Source organism: Liolophura sinensis, chromosome 6, assembly GCF_032854445.1.
Source record: "Liolophura sinensis isolate JHLJ2023 chromosome 6, CUHK_Ljap_v2, whole genome shotgun sequence".
Taxonomy (NCBI): domain Eukaryota; kingdom Metazoa; phylum Mollusca; class Polyplacophora; order Chitonida; family Chitonidae; genus Liolophura; species Liolophura sinensis.
The window spans coordinates 51,039,550-51,060,092 of record NC_088300.1 but is presented as its reverse complement, the minus strand read 5'-3'; positions in this window follow the sequence as shown (position 1 = coordinate 51,060,092).

The window sequence follows — 20,543 nt, the reverse complement described above, 5'->3', positions numbered from 1 at the left end:
CAATGCATCTGGGACCTGGGCAGGATTCCACAGAGCTGTTTCTGACTTGTGTCGGAATTTAAAAACTCTTCGTGGTGCTTAGTTTTTAATATTTAAACCTGTTGAGATAACGTTCATGAGGGGGACAAAATTTCACTTTCCAAAGCCCAAAAATAAGCTTTAAGATCGTATTTCAAATTTGGACTTAAATCAGAAATGGTTTTCAGGGAATTGGCCACTGTTTGGCAAGGAGTAGGAAGAATGTGCTGCGTGTATTTGGAGCTTTTCTCTCTGTGGTTTATGATGATTTTATTCAGGGATATTGTATATGTTATTGTGAGGGTATGTAAACTTGGAGAAATTTGTCAATAATATATACCCATGTCTGTGAACACACTAATATATTGGATGTCAGTATTCTTTTCTGATATAAATGTAGGCTATTGCCTTGGGCTGAATACAACATGACAATCTAGGTTATACATACATTATACATGCGGACATACATTATACATGCATTAGACCAAAGTTTTTCACAAACAGTTTTGTATATTTTTCAAGCATTGTACTAGTAAGTTTTCTTCACAGTTGAGTGAAATACCAGCTCATTTTTTTTTTCGATGTGACAAGTGACTTTACCTTAAATACTGGGGAAGAGTTTCATGAAAATCAACTAATAAGAAAACTTGCTACATGGCACATGTTAGTAATGTATTGTCAGAATGTTGTAAGCTAGCTTTGGGTTATTAACAGCATTATTCTCACCAAATATGTATAAAACATAATGAACCAAACTGATTTCCTTTTCCAAACTAGTTTCCCCCATGTCAAGAAATTTTTCCAAAACATTTTAATCAATATACGTATATATATATATATATATACATGGACACCTAATGCCTTCCAAAGATAGGATACAGTGACTTCCATACCTATTTAGACTTTTAATAATTGAAATTGAAGAAAACGCAACTTGTACATTTTCCATGGAGAGACAATTTGGTGTATTTTTTTCTGGTGAAATCTGCTGAATATTGTGTGTTTTAATATGGAGTGATTGAGACTTGTTTTTCTCCCTTATCACACTACCCTCTTCACAATATTACTGCCAAACTGTCTATGCATGTATAAACCATGAATACCAACCCTTCCTATCCATTGTACAGTTAGTGTAACCTGGGTATAGATTTAGATATAGAAAGTTTAAACCAGCATAATACATGTACATTGATGTATTCCATTCTCTGGTGTTGGCTTATGTTTACCTGTGGTTTTTATGTTTTTGTTCTTCAGTTAGCTTTGATGTACCTTAATATTTTGTAGTTTTCATGCATTTATGATTTCTGCTAACACCCTCTATAAGCTAATGCTTCAAACTACCGTGTGTCTGATCCTTCTTAAAATATAACTGTCCTAGCATAGGCTTCAGCTGATATTGTTGAATCATTAAATCATTATGTCTGGAAAGAGTTATCCCAGTTGCAAAAGGAATTCATGCACTTTATGAATTGAATGTGAATTTTAGACTCATCTGAAATCAATTTTCTGTTTGCTTTAGCACTCGTATCTTCATCCAGAATTCCTGCATGTTATTGGCATTGTGGTTAGCATATTTATGCTCTTCTATTGTGTATTGCCCAATATACTCACCTAACTGTACTCCTCAGTTTTACTGATTTGATATTTTGTCTATTATATTTACACAGTTGCCATATGGCTTGTATTTGGCTTTTTTTGATATTTGTTTGTTCTGGTCAGCAAATCTTTTGTTGTTTGTCTTGCCCCACTTTATCAGTTGATATAGTGATATGAAAGTGAACATACTGCCTGTTTGTATTAACATATAACAGGCCTGTGATGCACAAAAATGTATTTATTTTTTAATTTGGTATATCTCGTATGGCTGCTATGCTATTTGTAATCCTTTGTGTTGACAATGGAACTTTTGTGCTAAGTGCTGGGCTTCCACAAACACAGCCTGATTAGCTGCATTCCATACCTGACTTGTCTCCCTTTATTGCAACTGGTGGAAAGTGAGAAATTTGAGATCTTTATACACTCTTGCTCTGGTAATGTGTGTATAATGTACTAATAAGAAGCAGAGTTCCTGGGAAAAGCTCATAAGGATGTATATAGACTTGTATAGTGAAACAGATTTTTGCCAGATTAACATTCCGAAGTGCTACAGAATGCAAACTGATAGCTCTATGGTTAAAATAAAAGTAGATGGGGTAGACTTTTGGCACATTTTTATGTTTCATTATTATTTTTTTTTTTTTTTCTTTTAAAGGAATTCCAGATTAGGTTTTCCAGTATGGAGCAGTATAGGTTTTCTCCATTTATTTTACTAATTTTCTCTCTTTTCAAAAGAAAAAGAAAATACTCAAATCGCAAATGTTTTTTGTTAAGGTTTGACTCGCATACTCAAACATGGTGTTTTCTGTACCAGAACACAACAAAACTTGCCAGGATAAAATGTTTGGCTGTGGTGTTTGATTGCACTCTCGCCTGTGAAACAGATCTCGTGGAACCAAGACAATAGTTCTCAAACAGAACTCCAAATTATTTGGAGTGCAGAAAAAAAATGAAGTGCAGATAAAAAATACTTCTCTTAATAAATACCATGCAATTTTCAATGTCTTGATGTGGATTTGGAACAAATTTTGTGGAATACTGACATTCTGTTGTTGATAAATGGGAGCTGAAGGTTTATGATCATTTAAATTTGATTCATAAAAATCTGTTCAGCATGGTCAGTATAACTCATTTTAAAGTGCACAACCTTGGAATTTAATTCTGTTTTTTGAGCTATCAGTTTTTATGTTATACTGTGTGTTATGTTGTATACATGTACTTAACAATTAACGGGGCGCACTCACTGTAGTTGTTTTGACAAAGGTGGTTTCAATATCCATTGAGTAACCTTTCAAATTATATTCAGTGCATTCATGATTAATAAAATATTGTATTACATATGTACCATTGTAGGACGTCAATGCACAGATATACATATGCCATAGGATGTGACAATGGACGTTTTGTCAGCTGCTGTGTTTACTTTGTATAAGAAATGTATCTCAATAGTGTAAGGCAGGAAACCATGTGTGTAATATTTTTTTATGTATGTAATGCAAGAGTATAATGTGGGATGTTCCCCAGAATGAGTTGCTTGACTTCTCACATGAGCATTTTAAATTAGAATGAGTTCAGCATGCAATTGGTCTCCCAACCAGCTTGCCTGAATCTTTTCCATTTCACCCCTTGTTTTAAAAACCTCTGAATTTTCAAGGTTGGGCCTCACTTGCTTAATGAAGCAGATTTTGTGTCCAATACTTTTGGTGGATAAAGACAATTTCTAAATCCTAAAGGAAACACTGAAATACATGTAGGTTCATTTCGTGTGTGTTTAAGGAATGTGTGCAAATTGAAGGGAATGTCCTTTTGAAAAATACACTGAAATACTGGGATCCTCATCATAGGTGTTTATGGTTGTACCCTTGAAGTAGGTGTTTATGATGCACCTGATGGGAATGTTTGTTTAAAAAAATACCATGATATACTGTCTGTAGCCCAAAAAACAGGTGTTCATTATGCACCTGATGGAAACGTTTGTGTGAAAAATACCCTGATATACTGTTTGTAACCTAAAATTGGTGTTTACCGTGCACCTGATGGGAATGTTTGTGCGAAAAATACCCTGATATACTGTTTGTAGCCTAAACCTGGTGTTTATGGTGCACCTAATACTGAACGTTCATGTGAGATATACCGTGAAAAACTGTTTGAATACTCAGCATATTACAGCTGAAAAGAAGGTCGTCTGGTTTGTAAATAAAGATTTCTATATATGTTTATTCATAGTTTTGGCTCAGTTTTTGTTCAATCTGGAGTGTTGTAGGTCAAGCGAAAGTAAGTTTTAAAGAACTACTTGATATCTTGCACACCCACAGGAAATAGCCGAACTCTCGCCAGTCCGTGCGAGATTACTGTGATTAACGTTATCTAACTGGTGCAATGTCGTTTCTGACTATCAGGGACCACTTTCCAGAGGATGCTTAACATTGCAAACATGACTGTCATGAAACTGGTACTGAAATGATAAGTTGCCATAACAGCTAAGTTGCGCACGTTTTGTCTTGAGGGGTAATGCGTGTTCTAAGTCTATCGATCAGCTAACTCCTATGTGTATTGTGGGAGGCCTGTTGGTCGCATGGTCTAGACGGTTGACATGTTGCGCTGAAAATTAGGTTCCTGCAGCCACCTTCACAAAGATGTCGTACTTGTACCATATAGCACATATATGACAATGGTACGTTAATAGGGACGTACAAAATATCGTACGACAAATGTACGATAGAAAATGTAGTACGCCGCTTTGTGAAAGTGGCCCCTGACTCTTAATTCGCTGGCTCAAACCCTGGAATGGCCTCAGCCAATTTTCAGCTGTATTCTGATATTTAAAATAAATAAATGGCTGTATAATAGTAGAAATTGTGTTTCCTTCCACTGACGCTTATACACAGTTTATTTTAATAAAGAATTCATACAAATGACATTCTTGAGCAATGGCGCAGTGGGTTGAATTTCTGAATAAATTAATTGTCAAGAACAGTTTAATGCTGGAGGAATGATTCAATTACTGATACAGGGTTAGTCTTACAGCCCATCTTCAAAATTCACAACATTCATCGTGACACAGTCATATACATATCCCTCTAAAGACATTGCGCGGGTTTCCACTTCCTTCCCACACGTAGCAGTCGCTCTTCTAGTTCATATCTTACTACGTCATTTTGCGGTTGAATCGTGAATACCGTATTCTTTATTTATTACTTTCATGGATGAAACTATACATAGCACAAATATAAACGCACAAAGCAATTTTATAGTCTTCTCTGCAATATCAAACAACGTGTTAACTCAACAATTAGGGTAAGTATTCTTCATCAATTGTGGGTTCAATTTACACCAGGTTTTCACATTTGAGGGCAATAATCCATGAGCTATGGCAGCGTGAAAACAGAGTGGTCGGTAATCACGTGTCAGTTCACGCTCTTCGTGATGGTAACGGTGGTCACACTCGGTACTGAGTGCTGGGAACTGTGATTACCGACCACTCTTTTTTTTTTTACGCCGCGATAGCTCCTGGATTATTGGCCTAAAATGTTAAAATCTGGTGGAAATTGAAGGCACAATTGATAATGAATACTTACCCTAATTGTTGAGGTAAGATGTTATTTAATACTGAAAGAAATCAATACACATTTGCTTCGTGTGTTTATATTTTTGTTGAGTATATTTAACACGCTGTCTTACCACTCAAAACAGCGACTGACGTAAGTTATATATAAAAGCTCCAATGTTATGTGTATACTTTGTAACACTACAGGTTCAACTTTTAATAGATCTGTGGTAATATTACGTTGATTTTTTCCAATTAATTTTGGCCTCCACGGTGAAAAAAAAAATACATGTTTAAATCGCATTTTGAAGTTAGATTTAAGGCAAAAAAATCTGTGTAGAATCGGCTGTCTTTTTATGCTCAAGGGTATGTACATAGCTATTGAAGAAAATGTATCCATTTTCAGATAAGGCCGTATTTGAAAAAATTTTGAAAATCTTATCATTTCCAAATTTGGCATGTTTCGGTATATTGGTGGTAGAATTATATACGAGTATTTGCGACAGGGATTTTCTAGATTAACATGAGCTCAATGTGTTAATTGCCCTTGTGGCAATTAACAAGATACTGTGCCCTCTCGTCTAATTTGGCATCTGAAGCGCGCAGGTTACCACGGACTGTCCACCACTACCGCATATATACGACACGTGAAAAATGTTTGCCAATATAACTTGTCAATATTCAGTGGTATAATCCTGTCACCTGAGTTTTGTTCCAACCAAAGCATTCTGGCCGTTTTCTTATGAGTGAATAACTCTTAGTTGAATTATGAGGTAAACAGCAATTAAAACGAAAGAAGAAATAAAAAATATTCAGAACGACACTTTCAAGACATCCTTCAAAACAGTTCTTGTTGAATATAAATAACAGAATAAAAATTATTGGAAGTTAGAAAATATGAAATTCCAAACATGTATATTATTCGTCCACACTGTTTGTGTTCAGTCTCCAGCAGATGTCAACGAATCAAGATATCAAGGCATTAGAATAAGGACATAGTGGAAATGCAATTCTCCATCTACTGTTAAACATCCATTCTTGGTAATCAGGTTGAAGCGGGGTGTTTCCTCAAAACTGAATTTTGCGCAAAAAGAATTATTATGTGGTCTTCAAAACTGACCACATTCAATCTCCAATTTAGCTTCAAATATGGTGGAAATACTGCCGAAGTGGGGCAAAGCCATAATCATTCAATCAAAAAGCTAAAGAGATCCCGCAAATTATCAACAATCACCGTCGGAAGAAGGCATAGCTGGGACATACTCTTTGTAAAAATCTTTACAGAAAAAAGACATTGTTGTGGGTGTTAATTTAGCAAAATGAAGACAACAGTACATGATATGCACATGTATTGTACTTATTTCTGATAGATACATATATAGAATCAGACATACATGCATAACTCATTCGGTTTGGTATGAAGATTTTATATGGACAATATTGATCCAGTTATAAATCACGTTTATTATCTATCTACATGTATATGTAGACATAGTCAAAAACGTGCATGACATAGTTTAAATGAAAATCAAACATTGTAAAATTGTAAACCATGCATTAATAAACTTTTACATTATATTTTTGGAACGCTTCGGTGGCCTAATGGTTACAGCGTTCACCTTGAAGTCGGAAGACCTGGGATCGTGTCATACCAAAGACCTTAAATATGGTACCAGTACGTTGCTGCCTTGCTTGCCGCTCAGCACTGAGAGGTAAGAACAAGACCGGCTGACCCGGTGTCGGTATAATGTGACTGGATGGTAGAGTCATGTCAGGTGTCTTCCGTATGATACTTCAGTGGTGGCATACAGGAAGACACAGTATACGCAGAAACACCTAACGACTCTTCGTTGCCATATGACTGAAAAATTACTAAGTGAGGTGTAAAAAACCCCCAAACACATATACATGCACATACACACATTAAGTTTTAATCACAAACCAAATCTATTCATCTGCATTTGGAAGTGTAATACACGGTAAATATCATTTAATCTTCTTTCGTATGCATAATTCTCTACGTTTAGGTCATTTGTGTCGTTTCCGTATTTATCTATACCCAAATTCACACCGAAAACGTGTCCTATGGGGATCCAGTAAAACAAACCCAGATTTGTAAAAATAAGTCGAGTTGTCCGCCACTGAAATTTGCAGATCTCCAGAGAATTACCCCTGGTTTGTTTCCACCAAGTCTGACCATGTATTTCCTGTTTTCGTCAATTAATTCCTTGCTCAAACATTATCTGATTGGGTCCTGATAGGACACGAGTCGCGGACCTCGGGGAGAACAGGCACGTACGTGATATTCCCGAATTCCGGATCTCTTTCCATTATAAACCTTTGCAGAATGGTCGAGTCAGAGAATGGGTTCCAGGTTTTGGTTTAGCAGTAATGAAATGTTTGGATGGAGAAGGACTGGCAATCCGCGCGGAGATTTCTGGACTCTTAAAGGTAAGCTGTCTTGTGCTTTGAGTGCATATTATTATATAATTATAAATCCAGTTTTATACATTTGCTAATCGCGTAAGATATATGTATATCATTAACTTTCATAACAAAATATATACATGAGCTACCACCACGTATTGGCCGTCACCATGTTTGTGGTGAAAATCCGCGCACCGTCATGTTGCCGTCTTTTTTTGATTAACTGTCCTGTATATAAGCTCGATGATCTAAACAGTGTCAAGGGAAACTTTGCATGTCCCAAACTGAACTTTGTCAAAAAGTTTGTCATGTGCATGTCTCCAAAAGTGTTGTCATCTGCCTGCCCCCAAATCTTTCTCATCTGTATGTCCCAAAACCGTTGTCATCTCCGTGTCCCAAAATCCATATCTTCACGCTTTTGACAAACGGCTGAATAGCTTGACACACTTCATACATGTTTGACTCAGGTGGGCAGAAATACTAGACAAAGTTCTACAGTTTTCTGCCACATATCCTTCTCGGGCGGCAAAAATAGTATCACCATGACAGAGGCCCTTCTGCAAAATGAAAGGAACTGAGGGACAGTTCAAACCATCTCCTTCCAGATGTAGATATCCGAAACCGTACCAACAATGCCTCCTTGTAAACTACGTGGCGTATCTAGTGCGCCACCTCTTTTGTCGCTCGGACTGGGGGCGGGAGGGTGGTAGCCGTTGCCCTGCTTGGTTTGCCCTCCCAACACATTTGCGAGCTGAGAGCAAGGAGAACGAAGATATAGTAGGGAAAGTAGGAGGTCTTTACTATTTCTTCTCAATTTTAACTTGAAGGATACAAGAATAAGCGTTCACATGAACTTAGAATTTTAACTGGCTTGTACGACAAAAACCGGGGGCTTGTAGAATCAACTGAGGCGAAATGTTTCGATTTGGACCCGCCATATCTATCCGCATCATTTCCATTCATTAGTTACAGTATCACAGCAACGTGAAGTAAAAGCCACTACTCTGGCGTCATTATGTCTACAATTTACCCAAGAAAGTACCATTGTCAGGGTAAAATCATTTATTTATTGATATGTTTCAGATGGGTTTATTTGAACTTGCAGCTGTTAAAAAGAGTTTATTTTGAAGTAAAACTAGGCTGAATTAATTTTATGCATTCATCAGTGGAAGTGAGGAGATCCTTACAGAGGCAGCTTGCTTTAAGTGGGTCGCAAATGTTAGATATTTTGCTGTTCCCTGACAGATGACGGACATCTTGGAATAATGTAATGTCAAAATGATGTGACGTCAAACATGCGCCAGAATCGGAATCCTCGTGGTCTACTTCCCCCCCCCCCCCCCTCCCCACCTCTCCTCCAAAAAAAATCTATTAGTACACAATTTTAGGAGCTCTTGTTGAAATTATTCAAAATGGTTTACGGCGGCGGCCATCTTCTGGATTCTGGGGGAGAGTAATGTCGTAGCGTCAAAATAATGTCATATACGAAATTCATCGTGGTCGAAGCATCAGAAAAAGTGTATATGTACATGATTATCAGCTATGTGACTCAAACATTAGTTTTCAAGATGGCGGCGATGGCGGTCATTTTGGATTCAGGCCTCTGGAGAAAAGTGCCGTGATTTTTCGAAGGGACATGGGCTTTAAATTATTTATAGAAATATCCATAGAAGTTAAATCTGACGCAGTTTTGTAAAATTGCATCCATGTATATGTTTCCTCAGTGGTACCGGTATATTATACCCTGCATTCTTTGTCTTTTCCTCTAACATTATTTTAATTATGACAATTATTCACCCCCTGACACCACATCACACACGCATACATGGTGTAGTAACACTGGCTCCGGAATGTTTGTCTGTATGCAAACATTAAAAGCCCGTTCATATGTTCACACAGGCTTTTGTTTGCTCAGTTTCGAGCTGTTTGGTCAGGTCCATTTTCCTGATGCCTTTAATATGCAGCAATAAAATAGCTCTCTTTCACTTGAGTCAAACTTACTTTGATTTCCATTACTACTGGTAGATATCATGCACGATTAGATTTGGATAAAAGTGTTGTCAATGAGTTACGATATTTGAAGCGATAAAACCTGTTATTGATTGATCGATCAGTGAGCAGTTTTATGATACGGATTAAAAAGGTGCTTTCTGTTGTAATGTAAATAGTAATTATTAGCTCGACCAGGGATAATGTAGTATTAAGGGCTCCCTTTCCAAGAAGTCAACCGTTATACAAGAGTATTATACTAAAGTGTTGTAAAATGACCAACTTTCATAATTAAAAAAAAAACAGAAAGTCAGATGTGCCACGGTGGCCGAGGTGGTTTAATGTCCTATGTGCATAGTATTAGATGTTTCGTATTACAAGCCATTGTCGTGTATACCTGTTACAGTTTTTTTAAGCAGAGTTAAAAACAACAATAATAATTATCTGAACAAATAAATAAATAATCGATGACAGAGTGAGATAAAAACTAAAAAATCTGAATTGGCTGAGAAAAAATAACCATAAATTACTGCGCCATCCGAGATAAAAATAACTTAATAACTGTAAACCCAATGAGATAAAATATCCGTCACGAGTTTGCATGGTGAAATATATAACGGAGTGACTTGGAAGCAGTCGTTAAAAAAATTCAACCATTGATACAACTGTTATGTAAATTTTCCTCATTTTGATAATGCTATGTGTTTCTGTACGTTGGGAAAATGTCACACGGCAACGAGTCTGCTATAGATGATATTAAGAATCATTTCCTCGCCCTTGCACACTTTTCCCATATCATGTCAAAGACCAAGAAAAGCACTGAAGGGTTTTAAGAGAATTGCTTGAAACAGAATACGTGATAACGGTAAGCCGTGATACTCATTTGTTCCCCCATTCCTGTCCAAAGTTACCCCACGATCGGTACATACACGCTGGGCGAATGTGACGCCAGTGTGCGAATAAGCCAGAAGATGAAACATAACAATGCAAATCCCAGAATGGTGCTTTTTAATCTAGGCACCAATGTCTTAAGACAGATTACAGCACTGCATTTTTTTGCTACTTCACAGATTTAGGGACTGGAAATTAAGACACGGAAGAAGAGGTAACGCTGATCAACTACGATCATGGCGTCGGAGAACGTGGTTGAACAACAGCGCGGCGATGCGAGAGAAGAGAAAAATGAAGACTGCCAAGACACCAAAACAGAAATTTCCAGCGGTACTCCAGAAAATAACTTAGAATCTGGTGAACATTTGTCACAGAAAGTACCTACAGAGATGGCAAGCAGCATTAAAGACGATGTAGACGTTGTAGGAGATGGGTCTTGGGAAAAGGAGCCGGTGTCATCCTGCGGGGAAGCATTAGCCGTGAAAAGAACATCAGTAATGGCGGCATGTTCAGTTGACGCCGATGGAGAAACAATCAGTTCTGTAGAAGCGAACGCTGCGAGAAGTCAGACAGCTCAAATTCAGAAGGACGAAGAACAAGCAAGGATAACAGAATTTTCTCAAGAAACTGGCACTAAGAATACATGCAATTGTGAGAAAACAGAATTGGGAAACTTAAAATTCAATGATCAGGAAGCAGTTGATGAGAAAACAGAGCTAGAAAAGTTAACATGCAATAATCAAGAAACAGGCGCTGAGAAATCGGAACCGGCAAAGTTAACAAGCATTAATACTGAGGAAAAAGACGATGAGAAAACAGAACCGGGAAGCTTACATGTAACATACAGTGACGAAGAAATGGGCGATGAGAAAATAGAACTGGAAAAGTCAACATACAGTAACAAAGAAACAGGCGATGAGAAAACAGAACAGGGAAACTTACATGTAACATACAGTGAAGAAGAAACAGGAGATGAGAAATCAGAGCAGGGAAACTTACATGTAACGTACAGTAACGAAGAAACAGGCCATGAGAAAATAGAGCTGGGAAAGGCAACATGCAATAGTGAAGAAGCCGGCGATAACAAAAAGGGATATACTAATGTAACAAATCATACCAACAATGAGGAAACAGAGCTAGCGAGCGTAACAGGCACTAATGAGGAGACCAAAGAGAAACCAGAGTTGGTAAAAACAACATGCAATACTGAGAAAGCACTTGCAAAGGCACATCCTGATAATGGTGAAGCAAATGTAAACAAAATGAGCTATAGTGTGGAAGCAGATGTTGTGGATAAATCTGGAAACAACGCTGAAATACCAGATACTAAATTCCAAAGACATAACGAGGACACAACCCAGCAAACGGATTGCCATAAAACTTCGGCAAATGCTTCTAAAACTGAAGTGAAGGAGAGCGTAAAGGATACTTCAGTGCTAATAATAAACCCACCTGTCTCTAGCTACCAAGCGCACGATACATTCGTTCTTAAGAAATGTAATAGAACGCACGAAGTGGTGTTAGCCACCCAAGACATCAAAACTAATCCTAGTGTTGAAGATACCCTTCCTGAAGGTTTGGAAACATCTGCTTCCTCAGAAATAAACCACTCAGCACATATTCACTCCCCAACTGAAGAAAACGACAGGGAAAGAGACGGAGTTGTCGTATTGAATTTACTACCGGACGATTTGATCAATGTGCGCCTCTCCCACCTCTCGGACATTTCTGAAGAAAACGACACACAGCTAGACGCGGAGTCAGGTTCTGGGGACACATACCAGGTTCTGGAGAGCGGTGTGGTTCAAGATTGTGAGCGCTCGGTGAGTGCGGGTGACGAGGAGCAGCCGGGTAAATGTCGTGACACCGCGGGTGAAGTGACATATATCACAATGGATCCTCCGAACCTGGACCACGGGACATCCCCAAATGGTAAAGGTGATTGCCTTTCTGAATCTTGCTCGGAGAGAATCTCCACAGAGGCTGTCATCGAGAACACCGGGACGGAGAGCAGCTCTGACAGGATTGATGGCGGGGATCAGGTTACAGTGGAGGACAGGGACAGCCTGCCGGAGGACCTACCCACGGACGAGGAGCAGGGATTACTAGTTCCCAAGGCGGAATGCGACTCCATAGATCTCATGGACGAAGACGGTACCCCTATCCAAAATGAACCTCTTCCTGATCCCAAGAATTGTCAGCCAGACCCCAAGGCGAGCCCCGGGGTACAGAGAGTCACTAAAGCCTTTATCCAGACCCGGTACAAAAATATGAGCAAGAAAAGACGGTTTTATACAACTGTTATCAAATATATTCTCTTCTTCTTCAACTTTAAATGCTGGGTAAGTGGCTTTTCGTTGTTGCAACTAGAAGATAATTATTTAAGATAATTAGACCTGCATTATTTCGAGACATATTTTCAAGTCCGGATTTGTTTTTCATTGAATTTCGTCCTTAAATATGTCAGGCTAAGTTCAGCTAAGGACAACTGCAAAATCTACGTTTTGAAGTCTTTTCCACAGTCATTCGAAGAAAATAGTTTTAAATTTGTAGTCAATGTCTGTATATGTTAGACAACTAAAGAACAGGTCCGAGACCCTTATAACTTAGGATACTAAAGCATCTTTTCCAGGGACTGGAGAGTTGCACGGAATTGTTATGAACCCTGGCATTATGTAAAGTTAAATATGATGCTGTTGTCCTATATGCTTTTGGCGTGATTCATACAAAATTACTTTCTTTTTACGGTTATGTGACTAGTGCAAATTGTACGGAAGCTGACAAATATTTATACAGGGTACTTCAGTTATGTCAACAATGGTGTCATTTAAACATTATAAATCTTTACGAATCACAGTGCCAGTTATGTTCCGTAAAGTTCCATACGTAAATGATCATATAACTTTTAAAAAATCGGTTTGATTCTATAGGAATCTGTTATAGGACAATCTGTTAATTGAGAAGCGCGACTAATATAGAGCTGTCGTGTAATTAGTGACATACAATCACTGATGGTTCATTAGAGCCCAATTCGTCTGTAGTTATGAATTAGTCGTGGGTGTTAATCCCCCAATTACAGCCTTACAGCTGTACAGATCAACCATACAAATACGTGGGCAAGACAATAGGATATGTGTTCATACCATAAAACCAGGTCTTACAGACCACTCACACATGCCACAATAACCAATCCATGTAATGAATTGTTAGCAGTGGTCAGATCCCCATGCTCTCCAGACACTTCAGTGCCAATTCTCTGACCAGAAACCAGAAACCAAACGGTGCCAGAAACTCGCCATATATCATGTGCACACCCTTTACATGTCAGACCGTGCAAATACCATCCTGAGGTGGAAGAGGAATGGTCGGAGCAGGTCTGACTGTGGTGTGGACAAGCCCTTAAAAGTTGACATTGTACCCGGAGAAATAATGAGCGCTGACACTGTGTGCCGTATTGATTACCACGGAAATAAGCTGGCAGTAATTACGCCGCATTTGACGCATGTTTAATAACTGATTCCCAGGTTACATTATAGGCCCAGCTTTGACCTCGTGTCCCAATTACCCAGTCAAATCTCTGCGTCTCTGTTTAGAATTTAGACGACGCACTGTCCATGGCTACTATACTGGCGTATGGACGAACTTGTAAGCTTAACTCCCAGTGTGACTGAATGAATAAATTTAATTGCCTTAACAGCAACTACATCGTACAGAACAACTGTGTTTTGAAAGACTGTTACCGGTACACGCTAAGAAAAACATGTAATTTCTTCGATATGACGCAATGTAAACATTCTAAACAGCTTTAAGTTGCCACGCAAAACTGAGGAATATTGCTTTTGCCCGATCACTATTTGACCAAAACAATACGACAAATGTGTTCATCAAATCCCGGTATTGGAGACTGTGTCTGTTACGCATTAGGGTGCCTAATTATGCTCATTAAAACAATGGTTCCCGTGTGAACAAGTTTGGCTTAATAGTAGTATGCCATAGATACCGTTATCAGATCCGTGGCTGTTTGAATCTGTGTCCTAGAGATATAGTAACACTGGAAATGTTAATCCAGTTACTACAGGTACAAATATAATTTTGGGACATCTTGCAAATTTAGGTTATAAGGAAATGTTGCGTTCATACTTCTTCCATGATCCAAGCAGGCCTACAGTTGACACTGTTTTGCCTTCAAAATATGAAGTTACATACTGAATATGTGAATAACTGGATCTTTCACAGGTTGCTGGAGCATCGGCAACCATCGCTGGATCTTGGATGATTGCGGAGAAACGCAAAATGGTCCGGGATGCCCTCGACTTCTTCCTCGACCCGGCCATTATTCTTTGTGTCTCAGGAACCATTATCTTTATCGTGGCGTTTTTTGGTTTCGTCGGCGCCTTGCGAGAAAATATTCTCCTTCTGAAAATAGTAAGTCATGGAGATATGAAAATTCACAGTTGTCACAAATGTAACGGAAGTAATAAACAGATAAGGGGATTTTGAGACACTGTCTTCTGAGGGAGAAATGTGTCACGCTTTGTATGCATAATATATTTTATGTTGATTTATTCCGACAGGCCAACATGCATGGCCAAGTCATTATTCCTGCTAAAAGAAATGACAACTTTCTGTATACTTCATCACTAATTTATGACCTATTTATAAAATTAATTTTACCATTGTGTTAATCTTGAAGTAAATCACTATTTGCAGTTTTAAAATAATAATGATGTTGTTCAGTTATGAGTGCAGCAGTATTGTTGATGTAACAAGTTTTGCATTGAAAATGCTCTGTTTTTTTTGTAACGCTAATAGATCATAATTTCGTAACAAGCATAAGTGTGTTACGAGGCTGTATGTGAACAGAGCAAAAGTTTCTCCATGTTTTTACCCACAGTGGCACATTTCTCTTTCCCTTTTTCTCGTGGCTGAGTTGATTTTTGGTGCCCTGGTTTTCATCTTCTACTTCTTTCCTGGGATTCGCCGAGACCTTAACCTTGCTCCTGAGGACTGGGGTCTGAAGGAGGCCATCCGGAAGTACAAAGACGACCAGGGCATGCGCGATTGGATCGATATGATCCAGAGAGAGGTATTTAAAGTCCCGGAAATCTGAAATCCGACTTTGAATTGGATGTAATATTTAGATATATTCGACAAATATGACTTATAGTAGACAATGAACTTTTTTTTGGTTGGAAATTTGACGAATTATCAAGCGAAATATTTCCATGAAAACGTAAATTAATCAAAAATCTCCTCAGAGAGAAAAGTTTTTCAATGTATAGAAATATCATGCTCACCGTAAAAGTTCACCTCTTTTATTGCGTTAAGCACACACGGAATTTTGGCAATATTATGCAGTCGGTGTCGTATAGGCTTACTTGTGGCGTGAATTTAAAGTCTTCAGAAAATGTAAAGTTTCTTGCTGGATCTTGAATCTTCACCTGGTAAGTATTGTCACGCCAACAAAATTTCGCGGAAAATGGAAGTAACTTTTGCATCTTTTTTATAAAAAGATATTCAAGCTGCATTTTTAAAAATAAAAATGCTGGTGTATTAATTCTGGCAATAATTCTTGGGGATGACATGGTTTAGTTTTGCAACATGATTAACTATGGCTATAATTTGCATTACTTAATGCATATATATGTTAGGAGTAATTCATTTTTACATCCTGAGAATATTGCAAAAACAAATTACTTCTTCTGGTGCCGCGTAAGTGGTATTGAATGTATTTTGCTCTTTATGGGCGATAGTCGTTAACGTTCGCTTTGGAACTAATCTTGCTGCCACTGATTCAGTCCATTTCAATTCTGGAGTTATCTATTTATTTGATTGGTGTTTTACGCCGTACCCATGGATAAGTTCTGTAGTTTACAGAACTACATTGTATTATATGAATGTATTTGTTTGTAGATGAAATGCTGTGGTGTGACGAACAGCGATGAGGGTTACAAAGACTGGCAGGACAATGTGTATTACAAATGTACAGAGGAAAACCTTAGCCCGGACAAATGTGCAGTCCCGCCTTCCTGCTGTATTATAGAACCTGTAAGTCAATATTCTCAAAGCGCATGTGCGTCCTCCCCATTGGTTTTATGCTATTGATACATTATCGCCTTTATACCAGTGATATATTTTCGCCTTTATATCAGTGATATATTTTCGCCTGTATACCAGTGATACATTTTCGCCTTTACACATGTGATACACTATCGACTTTATACTAGTGATACATTATCGTTTTTGTACCAGTGATACATTTTCGCCTATATACCAGTGATACATTTTCGCCTGTACACCAGTGATACATTATCGCCTTTATACCAGTAATACATTCTCCATCGTTTTTAGATCTGTGTCACATTCTCGCTTTTATACCCGATACATTTTCGCCTTTATTCCATTGTCACATTATCGTATGTATACATATGCGAGTGTCGTATACCGTATACACGACCACATTCAGATCAGATTCTCGTCTTTAGGTCCGCTTCAAGCTCTCATCTTTTGGACAGTATCGCATCCAAGTAACAGATTCTGCATTTTAAACCATTGTATTTTTTTAGGAATTGGCATAAGGTCACGTCATCAGTGGGTCCATTTTTCTAATTTGATTATAATCAGCCAATCTAGTAAATCTTTTTGTACATGTAAATAGGGCCTACACCGTTTTCTGCTTTCCATTCGCAGGGTGACTATTACAATTCAATGTGTGGTTACAACACCAATAATAAAGAAGTAAGTGATTTACTTAATTCCTCACCCCACCCTCAATTTCTAACCATTCAAGCGCTGCAACTGTGTCTCATGTTGATTACAGGGATTCTTTCTGGTCGATGCAATTAAGGCCTGTTACACAAAACACAGGCATTTTCCCTTTAGATCAACTGACAGAATGAGATATCATTGCCTTGTTTCTTTTCCTAAAGAGGCTATTCCGAAGATTTTTGGCAAAAAAATAATCGATTAGCCCAAATCCAGTTTTGCCATTAGTTTTGAACATCCCAAATATGTATGTATACATGCTAGGGGTTTAATATCGTAGTTATCAATTTAGCAGTTAGCAATCAGTCATATGACGACGAGAAGTCACTGGGTGTGTGTACATATATTGTGTCTTCTTGAGGTAGGGCATGCCGCCAAAGTGCTGCCGCCACTGAACATACCGAAAACACCAGACCTGACACCCCACCCAGACACATTATACTGACACCCGGTCAACCAGTCCTGTTTCATTGCTCTAGCACCCTCAGTGCTGAACGCCAAGGAATATACCAAATAATTACCAGGCTATATACCAGTCGGTTTTGTGCACGTCACCATTCAAAATGGGTACTGAAGTTCATGAAATTTATAATTCGGGTACAGCTTTAAAACCTTTTTCAAAATTTAGAATCATGTTAACACTACATAAATAGTACATTTGCAAGTCTGAATGGCAATTTTCTATTTGCAATTTTCTGAATGGGAATAATTTGAGCTATCATTGGTGCACTTAGAAACTTTGATTTGATTATCGAATATGGATCTTTTAGCCTCTCTAAATGAATTTAAAACAATGTTCTCATTTTCAGATTCCTTATATAGCACAGACTTACTGATTCCAGGTCCCTTATATAGCACAGACTTACTGATTCCTGGTCCCTTATATAGCACAGACTTACTGATTCCGGGTCCCTTATATAGCATAGACTTACTGATTCCGGGTCCCTTATATAGTACAAACTTACTGATTCCAGGTCCCTTATATAGCACAGACTTACTGATTCCAGGTCCCTTATATAGCACAGACTTACTGATTCCAGGTCCCTTATATAGCACAGACTTACTGATTCCAGGTCCCTTATATAGCACAGACTTACTGATTCCGGGCCCCTTATATAGCACAGACTTACTGATTCCGGGTCCCTTATATAGCATAGACTTACTGATTCCGGGCCCCTTATATAGCACAGACTTACTGATTCCGGGTCCCTTATATAGCACAGACTTACTGATTCCAGGTCCCTTATATAGCACAGACTTACTGATTCCGGGCCCCTTATATAGCACAGACTTACTGATTCCGGGTCCCTTATATAGCATAGACTTACTGATTCCGGGTCCCTTATATAGTACAAACTGATTCCAGGTCCCTTATATGGCACAGACTTCCTGATTCCGGGTCCTTTTATAGTAAAGACTTACTGATTCCGGGTCCCTTAAACAGCACAGACTTACTGATTCCGGGCCCCTTATATAGAACAGACTTACTGATTCCGGGGCCCTTATATAACACAGACTTACTGATTCCGGGTCCCTTATATAGTACAGACTTCCTGATTCCGGTTCCCTTATATAGCATAGACTTACTGATTCCGGGTCCTTTATACCATAGACAGATTGAATTAGGACTTTCAGCCAATGCCTTTATTTTAATCGACTGATGGCCTCATCTGCAGGTTATATAGTTATATAGTTGTTTGATTAACCACAAACTGGGCCTGTTACTACGATGTTTCTCAGTGAAATGGTCGCCAAATGATATTTATTCTTGAAGAGCCAACATTCTGACTGGATGTTGTGTATATACAGGTATGGGAGGTGGAGAGAGACATTTATACACAAGGCTGTGTTCAGGGATTTGGCATGTGGTTACAGAGGCATGCTGTGCTAATCGGTGCTGTGTTTACCGGAATAGTTGTGCCTCAGGTAAGATTGATTTCTATGTTTCTTCGGAAGGATAGTTTATTAAACAGTACAATCTGATCCCTAAGGAATTGTTCAGCTTGGCAAACCCATTTCTCAGGTTACTGAGTCAAATGTATTTAAAAGTCAATTGTTTAAAAAACAAACAATCATTTGCATGCTGCAGTTCATCCGATAGACAACTTGGTACCTAGTCTACAGATAGACAAACGGAATTAACATTGTATGACGCACGAAACTATCTTTCCTCTTCTTTATAATTTACCTCATGGATTTTTCCACCTGTTCACCTAAATGTTTAAAAGTAGCAATTTAGACACTCCCCTATCACCAGATTTACATGCGTTGAGGTGAACGTATCATTGGCAAGTGCTATTGGCTTTACGACGCTTAAGTCACTTACGCATACATGTACGCAAAGCCCAGCTTGCTTCATCAACGGAGGCTCAAACTTGTTTTCTGACTACTCAACCAGCGAAATACCAGTCAAATTTAACAAGTAAGTAAACTGACAACCTGAAGAATGTTGCCGACTCAATTAACAGGCACCTTCTGTGTACCGCTTAGCAAAAGAATTTCATTGGTCACTCACACGCCCCTCAGCGGCCAGGTCCGAAGCGTATTCGAACCCAGTAGTTGTTGGCAGCATATGTAACTTTATGTTTTCAAGTTTGTCAGTTGTGCAAATATATGTGACTTTGTCGTAAAGCTTGTTATGTATACAGACTAATTATACGTTTCCAGGTTCATACAGGCTCAAATTCAGACCCAGCTGGTACGGTATTGGCTGTTCTAAGTTACAACGTTTATCAGTTACCTGGAAAGAACCAAAGGTTTCTCTTTGGCACACCAGTTTCTTGAACGCCGCTGTAAATCTGAATCTATAATCAAATAAATAAATAAATCATGCATACGGCCGTGAATGCGTGGCTATGTGTATCGAATCAATTCCATTTATTTATTGTTCGTTCTTTTTCTAAGTTTATAGGTATCGTGATGGCACGGGTGTATATCAAACTTACCACCACCAAGCATGTCCAGTCTAGATGGAAAAAGTGGAAAGTGAAAAGTCTGGCACGAGTGACAGGTGATTCGTCTGCAAAGGCCACAGATGTTTAGATTGAACTCAACAAGGTCAACTCATGTATAAGGAGAAATCGATTTCTTCAGCTTCTGCGGGATAGAACTTTTTCATCTGAACCCAGTGATTTGGGATTTCAAAAGTGGCAACATTCCTTATCTCACATTTTAATAGCTCACTGCACATGCACCGAATTCGTGTAGACACAACTCCACAAAGTTTCTTTGTTTGACGCCACCAAACCAACAATACTTAACAAAAACTGTCAACATCATTACCAGGATATTACGACGGTATTTCAGTGCA